Below are 9350 nucleotides of genomic sequence, written 5' to 3' on the forward strand. Positions count from 1 at the left end.
AATGTTTGTAGCCCATTCACTACCTTTAGAAATGTCACAGGGAGGTAGCCAAGACTCCTCACCATTCTATGGATTTTCTGCAGATATTGACGGAAGTGAATTCATATCCTGCCAACAGGATCAATATATCCCCAGAGTTTTGACATAGCTCACAGCGCTCACAAGGACATAAATAAAGCTTATACGTGTGACATAAATATTACCTTCCACTCTCCAGAAACTCACAGCTTGGGTACACCTAGAGATAAAAATGACAATCCCCATGAAGCTCATGGAACTGTATTAACCCTTCACCATCGACACAAGGCATCTGACTTTCATCTCGTTGACATTCTGCACTTCTGTCGTGTTTGTGAAGTATGTATCTCAGCCATTTTGCATGAATTATTCAAGATCAAAACCAGTCCTGTGGGTAATGAGCCTTTTTTTACACTTTTATTTCTCAATAGACTACACAAACAAAGACAGCGAAGCCCCACTGACATCCCAAAGTGTCTCGGAATAAATTCTTTCGGCATATACACACAACAGAAGAGCCCACTGCTGGTATCTCTTGTTTGTCTAAGCACACAGTAAGATGTGCCCAGTCCAGCAGAGTTCTCCCTATGTGTCAACCTTTGATAGAATGTCTGCATCCGCCCTGGGGATTTAAAGGTTCCTAGTAGTGTTCTTATGTTCTTTTTGTTTTTTGAACATGTGAACAACGATGTATGTTTGTAATTAAATCCTATTCACGGGTTAACAAAATGAGAACCTAGTTCAATAGACTGGAAAGTGGCCATGAGTCAGCTAACAACACACATCATCAGAGTGCCTGTGACTGGGACCTGGCGCAGACCCTGGATCAAAGACCAAAGTGAGGGACAAGGAGGTGCTATTATCAAGGAGAAAAAGTGGTTTGCAGGCATTGATGCACATAACATTGTAATTGTTTTGCAAATCCCCAGTGACAATCTGCCAGTTACACCTCTAAACCAGGTTAAGAATGAACTGTCCTTTCCCTGAGCACTGTGGTCATGCTAGTGATCTTAGACTGGCAGATGAATGTTGATTATTTAGGACACAGAGAGCATTTTTAGTGTAGGTTAGACTCCAAGGTCTGTATCTATTTTGTCAGGGCAGGGCGTCATGGCGATAAACTGGTTGCGGAGGGACACACCGTACTACTAATCCCATTAATTTGATTTTCATTCCATGACAAGAGACTTATCACACCTCGAGATGGGTCTCATGTTTGCTATCAAGTGATTTCCCAGTGCTGCTTGGCTTAGTTTTTCAGTCAGTCTCCATCTACGGTCTGCGTTTCCTTCAGTAGGTTTCATTTTAACCATTTGACAGAGCAAATTTTCTCAGTTCATTAATCACTGTCGGACGTCTTCAACAGATACTTAAGCATGGGTCACTCTTCATTGCTATGCAGCCCTCTGCAGTCATGAAGCTAAAATACATGCTGACAATGGATTGCACTGCACGCCACTATGGGTTGTAACCTTGGAATAGTTCCCCTGAATAATTTAAAATGGAGCAAACAGCTATGTTCTATGCCAGCAGCTCAGCAGGAATTTTCGAGGGAACGCACACTAGCACATCACAGCTTGGGCTTGGGCACACTACCACATCACCAGGAAAACATCAAGCGTCAGTGAGGAACTGGGCAACAGCATGGTGGTTAGACTGAGTGAAAGGCAAATAACTTTCATTAAGTCATCTTCTGAAAGTATTCTGCAAAGACTTTTTTGTCCACACTCATAATGAAGTTCCTTTTTCCCCCAGTTTAATTGTTTGCCTTTTTACCCAACCATGTCAATTATCCAACAAAGAGTTCAAATGGCCTTGCCGCCTGCCGCTTCCGGTAGCATAATTACTGTTTAGCAAACTCCAACGTGAAGCAGTGTGACGTTTGAATTTGACCTCATAATACCCCTCTACACAGGGATTCCTGGAACTACACCTGGGTGAGCTTTGGATGGTTCATAGGAGAACTCTGAATATAAAGTATAGCTATCAAATATGCATGCCTTGGATACCAGAACCACCCAAGACATCCCATTTATAAGTGAAGATTACAAGAAGACACGTTGAGTAATGGAATCTTTACAAGGTCTTTATTAGACCATTAACACCCACAGATGAATCCTGTGTATTAAAAGAGTGAACATATAATTAAAACAAGTATCAGCAACAAAACAGAATAACAAGTTCCAAACATTTCCTAAGTAAAGCAAACGCACTGAAGAAAGAAAAGCACAGGTGGTGTTCGCCCTCAGGACTCAAAGTCCTTAGCCAATGTTTATGGCTTCTCCATATTAGAGTGTGCAATTTTGAGGATGATAAACTGCACTCCAAGGAGGCACTGGCCAACATGGAGCAGTAAAATATTACCACAATTTCCCTCCGAGTTGCAATCAGATTTTCATAAGGACATGTAGTCGGAAATGCTTTGGGGAAGCAGCACTGCGTAATGGTTTTGATAATAGGATTGTGACTTCAGGGCAGTTGGATCCAATATACTGGAATAATATTTGGGCCATGCACCCTTTGCTTCGATTTCTTTAAATTGCCTCACCGAGGAGTCTGCAGAATATGATTGTGGAATGTCAGTGATGTCACTCCTGATATGGAAATGAACTCGGCGGAGGCACCTGTGGAAAAGGAAGGGGCTTTGAACAGTTCTGCTGTACTCAGGACTTTCGCAGTCAAGCTGTATGAGCGTGCCGAAAGTCAGTTCATAGGCATATGCTGTTTGTACAGCATATTGTCTTTGATGAGCTTGACTGCTCCTACATTTGGATGTGGCCGTAACGAATGCTTAAGAGGAGCGCTGAGTCGGAGCTTGTAGATTGGATTGGGCAGCACACTCACTATCTCAGGGCCACAGGCTCAATGTGGGTGTAGATTTGATCTTCAGGCTCCCTACGGCTGGCTCTGTGCACACTCAGCCAGTCCCTGGCCTGTAACGCTGCGTGACAGTAGTGATTTAACTCCGAGGATCAACTGTCAGTGTCCCCCAATCTGACCCGACAGCTGCAGTGAACGGCACCTCGGAAAGGAGATGACCACTCACTCACTCTCTCTCGCGCGCGCGGTCACCCTTTCTCTCTGTCCATGTGTGTGTAGTAATAATGGTAATTTTTTTCTGGGCCTGGGTCCTACTAGAGAGAATAGAGTTAACCGGCTCTCACTAAAGTAAAATACTTCAGAAATCACGTCTTTATTTTTAGACTCTTGAATCACATCGTACGTGCATGAATCTGAGTAAAAGGGAATGAACATGTCAATGAATCATGGTTTGTTTGGTCGTTTTGTAGTGGTCTGACACTGTTTTACTGTGGACAAAATCCTAAACTGTTCAGCGATTCAGTAAAAGCTGTTTAGTGTACTTTGTTGTCCTCTGCTGGTCCTTCTTGTGCAATTCTCTGTTATGTTTCTTTTATTTGCCTGAGTTAGGAACTGCCTATTTACCCATGCTGTGACATTTGGTCTGCATCTCACAAAATCTTTTGGGGAAAGGGGCAATAGCTTGGAGAGTCCTCTGGAAAGCTGCATCTGTCCAGTTAACACATTTCACAGCAAATCAGGCAATCCAACATACTTGAGGGAGAGCTCAATTCAAAAAGAATCAGAGTGTAGACAGTTTTCCTGTTCCACTGGAGAGTCCATAGCCCTTCACCATCTTCTGACCTCGGCACTCCTCCTTAGCATTCAGCAGCATTGAGCCACGTTCACCGCTGGATCAAATGCATCAGCATGACTCTGTCCCTTCCTTGCCATCAGACTTCAGTGAATAGGTGAAAGTAAAATGCACCCTCTCCTGTGTGACCGCCAATGAAACGGCACTGCAGGGATGCATAAGTTCAACAGTTTAATGCCTTTATTGTGCACGCTTGTGACGGCACCATCATGAGCAGCAGTAATTACATTCTGACTGTTATACTGGCAGTGATGGAGAGACAGCAGCAACAATCTTGAGTCCTGTCAGCAGTGTAAATAAATTGCTGGAGTGCTGTGATGGGAATTCAGCTTGACGGGAAAGAAAACAGAGGAAATTATATTTGATCCACAAACTGTCATCCACGACTTCCCTGTCCAGTAGATGGAATCTGATAGATACGTAAGGGTGAAGGTTGATAATACTGTGATCAGGTCTATGTAAGGGATGGGCATGAGTACTCCAGTACTTGCAAGTAATGATTGATCATGACAACATAATATATGTGTGAATGAAAGTTTATCCAATATATAAAAATATATATTCAGACTTCACCACCAGTAATCACTCCACATTTGATATTCTTCAACCGTTGAATTGTAGGACGTCAACATTCCATTCATTCAAAGCAAGAGAGAAAAATTGTGGGCAATGATTTCATAATGACACATTTGACAGTTGGAAAGTGAGGAAATAAAGCAAATGGATTGAGGGGAATGTAAAAATTAACATGTGATGTGAAGACAGGAGAGGAGTGGAGACACTTTGTCTTTAACAGTGCAGTGCAAGAAGCTGTCATTTAACTACTAGGAGGGAAGACACCAGCCAGACACGACTGAAGTCTTCTGCTACAGTCAGATGTACATGTGTTACTAGCAGAGTATCACCCCCCAAAAGCACATCCATAGTCCTTATGTGTGTGCGCTACAGTGCAACAGCGTTTGTATTCTTGGGCACACACACAGATCCTTCGGGGCCAGTCAAAACATTCTCCATCTGTTCTACCTGTCCTGCCTACAGAGTGCAATCTTCCTGGGCAGACCTGTGAGGTATAATAGTATAAAGAGCCAAATCAACAATGTAGATTACTGAAATGTTGTATTGGATATGGCCAGGGGAACTTCCACGCATTGGTGCTGTGCATAGCTTGCATGATCAAAGTCAATACCTTCATATTCCCCTCTTACAGTATAGGCTACTACCCTATTGAGGGAGGCTATGACTACCTTACTGAAGTCTTTTATTCCACGCTTTATCAGTGAAGTTCACAGAGCTGGAGGAAAAGGGTCATAATGTGCCAGAAAACATGACCAGATGTGTGTGTGTGTGTGTATGAAAGGGTATTGTACTTACCGTGAGGATTAATGTAGACTTATCTATCTATTTAATATACTTATCCATGGTCCAGTACATTTCTCTATAAGCAGTTACCTGTCCAAAATGACAACGATAACTACACCAGAAAAATATTAGCCATCTGCTCACCTGAGGCCATTCCTCCCATTGTTGGTGTCAGTGGCATTGCACACACACACACACACACACACACACACACACACACACACACACACACACACACACTCACACATACACATACATACATACATACACACACACACACGGAATAGTGAGAGAGGAGAGAGAAAGAAATCACTACCTCTGGGTGTCCTTGTTTTGCTGCGGGTATAGAGCCCACTCCAGACTGCAGAGCCGTGCGTAGATGAATGTGCTTGGCATATGTGTACATTATGATAAGCAGACACTGTGTCAGAGGGCCAGCCTGCCAGAGGAGCACACAGCTATCCATTACCAGTCCAACACAGGGACAGGGCCTCGCGTGAGGCAGGTGTTAACCTTGTTTGTACACCGGACCATTTCTACTTTCCCAGAGGATGGCAGGCCATGTTAATGCCTGCAATTACTGTAAACGGCTGTAAATAGCACTCGCTGTAGCTGCCTGCTTGTGGGCTGGGCGAACATTTTAAAGCTATGTACAGCTTCTGTGTGTGTGTGTGTGTGTGTGTGTGTGTGTGTGTGTGTGTGTGTGTGTGTGTGTGTGTGTGTGTGTGTGTGTGTGTGTGTGTGTGTGTGTGTGTGTGTGTGTCGTCAAATTGTGTGGATGCCCTCAGCACTTGGTATCATTACCGTTGCTGTGATACAGGCAGGGGGAAGCAGGGACATTTGCTCTGCCAGTGCGTGCTGGTCCTGTTGTTGGCTCCCCTCCTACCACAGAGCTCCTAGAGACCCAGAGTGGAGGAGCTCTAATGAGAAGGAGCCTTACGGCTACAGGCTATGCGTTTGCAGGGAAGGACCACACTTCCCCCCTGTTCTGTTTTAAGGAGGTGAATATGCTTGAACTCTACTTCCCCCCTTTTCTTGCAATGCCTTTTAATTGGCACTTTATTTACCTATGGAGTTAGAGGGTCCAGCTGTCTGTTACCTGCATTTATTATTCCCTTGGTCTGACATAAGAAAGAAGAAGAAATAAGAGGTTCCTGTTGGGCCCTCCACTCGCAAGACTTCTATTATTTACTGTTTACCGAATGTTCCATTATCCTCTCTGAATGGCTTGAGAGGCTGGGCATTAATGATTCCCCACACCTATTAAATCAATGAGCCCATACTCTTGGGAGCTAACTAACAGCAGGAACCAACAAATCAGGTCCGGCATGCTGGCGGAACACAGTGGGACTATTAAAACCTTGCCACATACAGAGCGGAGAAAAATGAGAGGCTGCGGAAGAAACATTTATGGGGAAAAAATCCACCTTCTTTTGGCATATTTTGAGAAAAAAAGGGAGAGAATTAATAAGCTGTTGCAGAGACCTCTTGATCACCGTTTGTTGACGAGGGCAAGGTTTAGATACTCAGAGAATATTAATGAGAACAGGAACAGTGTTGGATACAATTCAATCATAGGTGATTGAAAAGCATGCATCAATGTGATGGTGTGTATTACCTGTGTGTTACTTGCTTGTTAAATCTACATTTACAAAGGGTTTCTCAAAACATCTATTTGTACAGTCTGCATAATGCAAAGTTTCACAAGTTGATGTGTCATAGAGAGGCAGCAGTAATGGCTTCTCTGTGACTTTAATGGTCAAGTTGTGGGAACAAAAAGGAAATGGCTTGCCTTGCTATCAATTTTGTATAATTAAAGGTCAGTGATTAATTGCAGAAACGGTTTGGGTTACAATCTATGCAAATAACCAATGAGAACAGGGTACAGCAAGCACTGAATGAATACACCAGCTAAATCTCAAAACAAGCTCATTATGTTTCAAAATGCCCACTTCGTAAAAGACTGGGCACAAGTCAAAGCACTGAATACGTGCACTCCCTGCCAATTTATGGCCATATTTTTTAATTGGTAAGAGCATCATTTGTTTTCTAATCTATCAATGGAGTTAAATGTAAATTGCTTTGCAAATGAATGCTGAGTCAAACACCAAGGCCAGGATGGGTCCATTACTTAGGAAATGCGCTGACATGAGCATTATGCAACAAAGTGCAAACAGAAAACGGCATCAGTGAGGAAGGCAGCCAACAAGTGTTTTAGACCTTTTTCTCCTGAGTTGTGATGTGGCATCGGGCCGTCCCCTCCTGCTATACAGTGCCCTTTGACCCCTGTGAGGCCATTGCCATTCTGGACGTGTGTGTTAAAACAGTAGGACAGGGATTTGGGTTGTGTCATGGCTGATGTTTTAAAGAACGTGTACAAAAAGTTTGTCTGTACAAAATAGAAGGTTCTGTTGAAGTTCCAGCCAAGTGCCCCTGTTTACAATATGGTCTTATAGAATACAGGAATGTTTGTCAGGTACAGATTTACATAGACTTTGTAGTTTTTGAAAGGACATACAGAACAGTATTTCAATACAGTGCCTGTGCATATGTAAACAAAAAAAAATCACAAGATTCTAAACAGATGGTGACATAACTGTCCATATGTATCCATAGAGACTGCTAGCAAGGCAACATTTGTTTATTTGCATTCATTTGACAAACCCAGACATGAATGCAATGGAATGAGAGTATGGTACCAAGCAGATGCCTTTGTCTTTACGATGGGTTTATGCTATAGGGTACGCCTGAAATAAATCTTTCTTTGCTCCTTAACACAATGGTCTAATGCGTCACATACTTTTCTTTGAGTGACTCTTGAAAGATGTTTGCCAGCCCTCGAACTGACAAAGATCCTCATCTGAAGTGTTATACCCACAGGCTTGTTTGGTGAGGCAACATGAATGGGAGACCACGCATGGATAATTTATAAAGAAAGTAATTTATTAAAGTCAATACGAATACTCAAAGGATAAAATAGCTGTGAGTCTTAATTTATGTTCTGAAATGCATAAAGAAAGCAGAAGTCCTTGCGTGCTGGATGGAAGAGGGGGGGGAGACACCACACCAGCAAGAAGCTCTTTTCATTTTCTCCGCTCATTTAGATGCACTCAACAAGTAACAGGTTTGAAGTAAACTGAATTATATTCAGGAAACGAAATGATATGCAGCAGCTCTCCATTTGTCAGTCTCCCATCCTCCATGTTCTTGTCTCTTGCTTGTTTCTTTTTGACATCACGCCTCTGCTGTCACTGACACATTGGCCAGGGAATCCAGGGTAAACCCCAGAGCAGTGCAGCCAAGCACATCCTGAGCTTTGGCCCTTGAAACAACTCAAGGTATATGTGTAACAGCATGGAATGATCTCCGCGCTAGATAAAACTACCATTGCTAGTTCTGTGCGGACTTGTTTATATAGTTTGTTTGCTTGGCATAGTCTCTCTGATGATGATGATGATGATATTGTTAGATGAATGAGGTCATTATTGGGAGGTGACATGATGGGATAATGCACTCTTCAGATATGCACTCTGACCTGGCTGTGGCTGTGAGACAGAGATGTGGTCATATTCATTAATCTTTTCAGTGCAAGAAAACAAAAACAACTTATAGTAAAATGTCTTGGACACCCTATCATTAGCCTGTGATATTGGCAGAATCTGTTATTTTTTATCTTCTGGACCTTCTCCTATATGAAGTAGTTTTGTACCTCATTCATTCAGTCTGAAGATGAGCCATATAGCAAAATGTATATGAATATGTACAGAATATGTCCTTATCATTCACTTGCCAACAAAGTCTAATGTCTTAAGCAAAAACATTTCAGATCACGGCCAATATCCTATTGTTTCTCTTTTACTAGTTTGCTATCTACTGCCCCCATTAAATGACCGTTAAAGCCCTCTGCTAAGTCATGGGTTTTTGGCCACTTGGGAAATCCCTAACAGTTTACAGGAACTATCAGTGTTTACACACGGAAACCTACCAGTCAGTCACTTTATGAGGAAAGAGTGAGCAATTCTTCAAGGCGGCAGAGATATGAGGCCATTATTCAGACCGCTACAGAGCTACGCACGTTTCAACAGTGACAGTGTCCCATAATGCAACAGTGACAATGCAATTCTGGCATCATTATGGTTCCCTGGAAGGAGAGGCAACCATTCCAAAACAGAACACAGGGGTGTTAAGTGAGATTTATTTCCAGGGGGAGGAAAGAGGCCAGCTCCATACAAACACAAAGGGAGAGGAGCATCTTAGACCAAACAAAGAGTCATATCCACCGCTCTCCTCAGCATGGCAC

Source organism: Clupea harengus, chromosome 23 (genome assembly GCF_900700415.2).
Source record: "Clupea harengus chromosome 23, Ch_v2.0.2, whole genome shotgun sequence".
NCBI lineage: Eukaryota > Metazoa > Chordata > Actinopteri > Clupeiformes > Clupeidae > Clupea > Clupea harengus.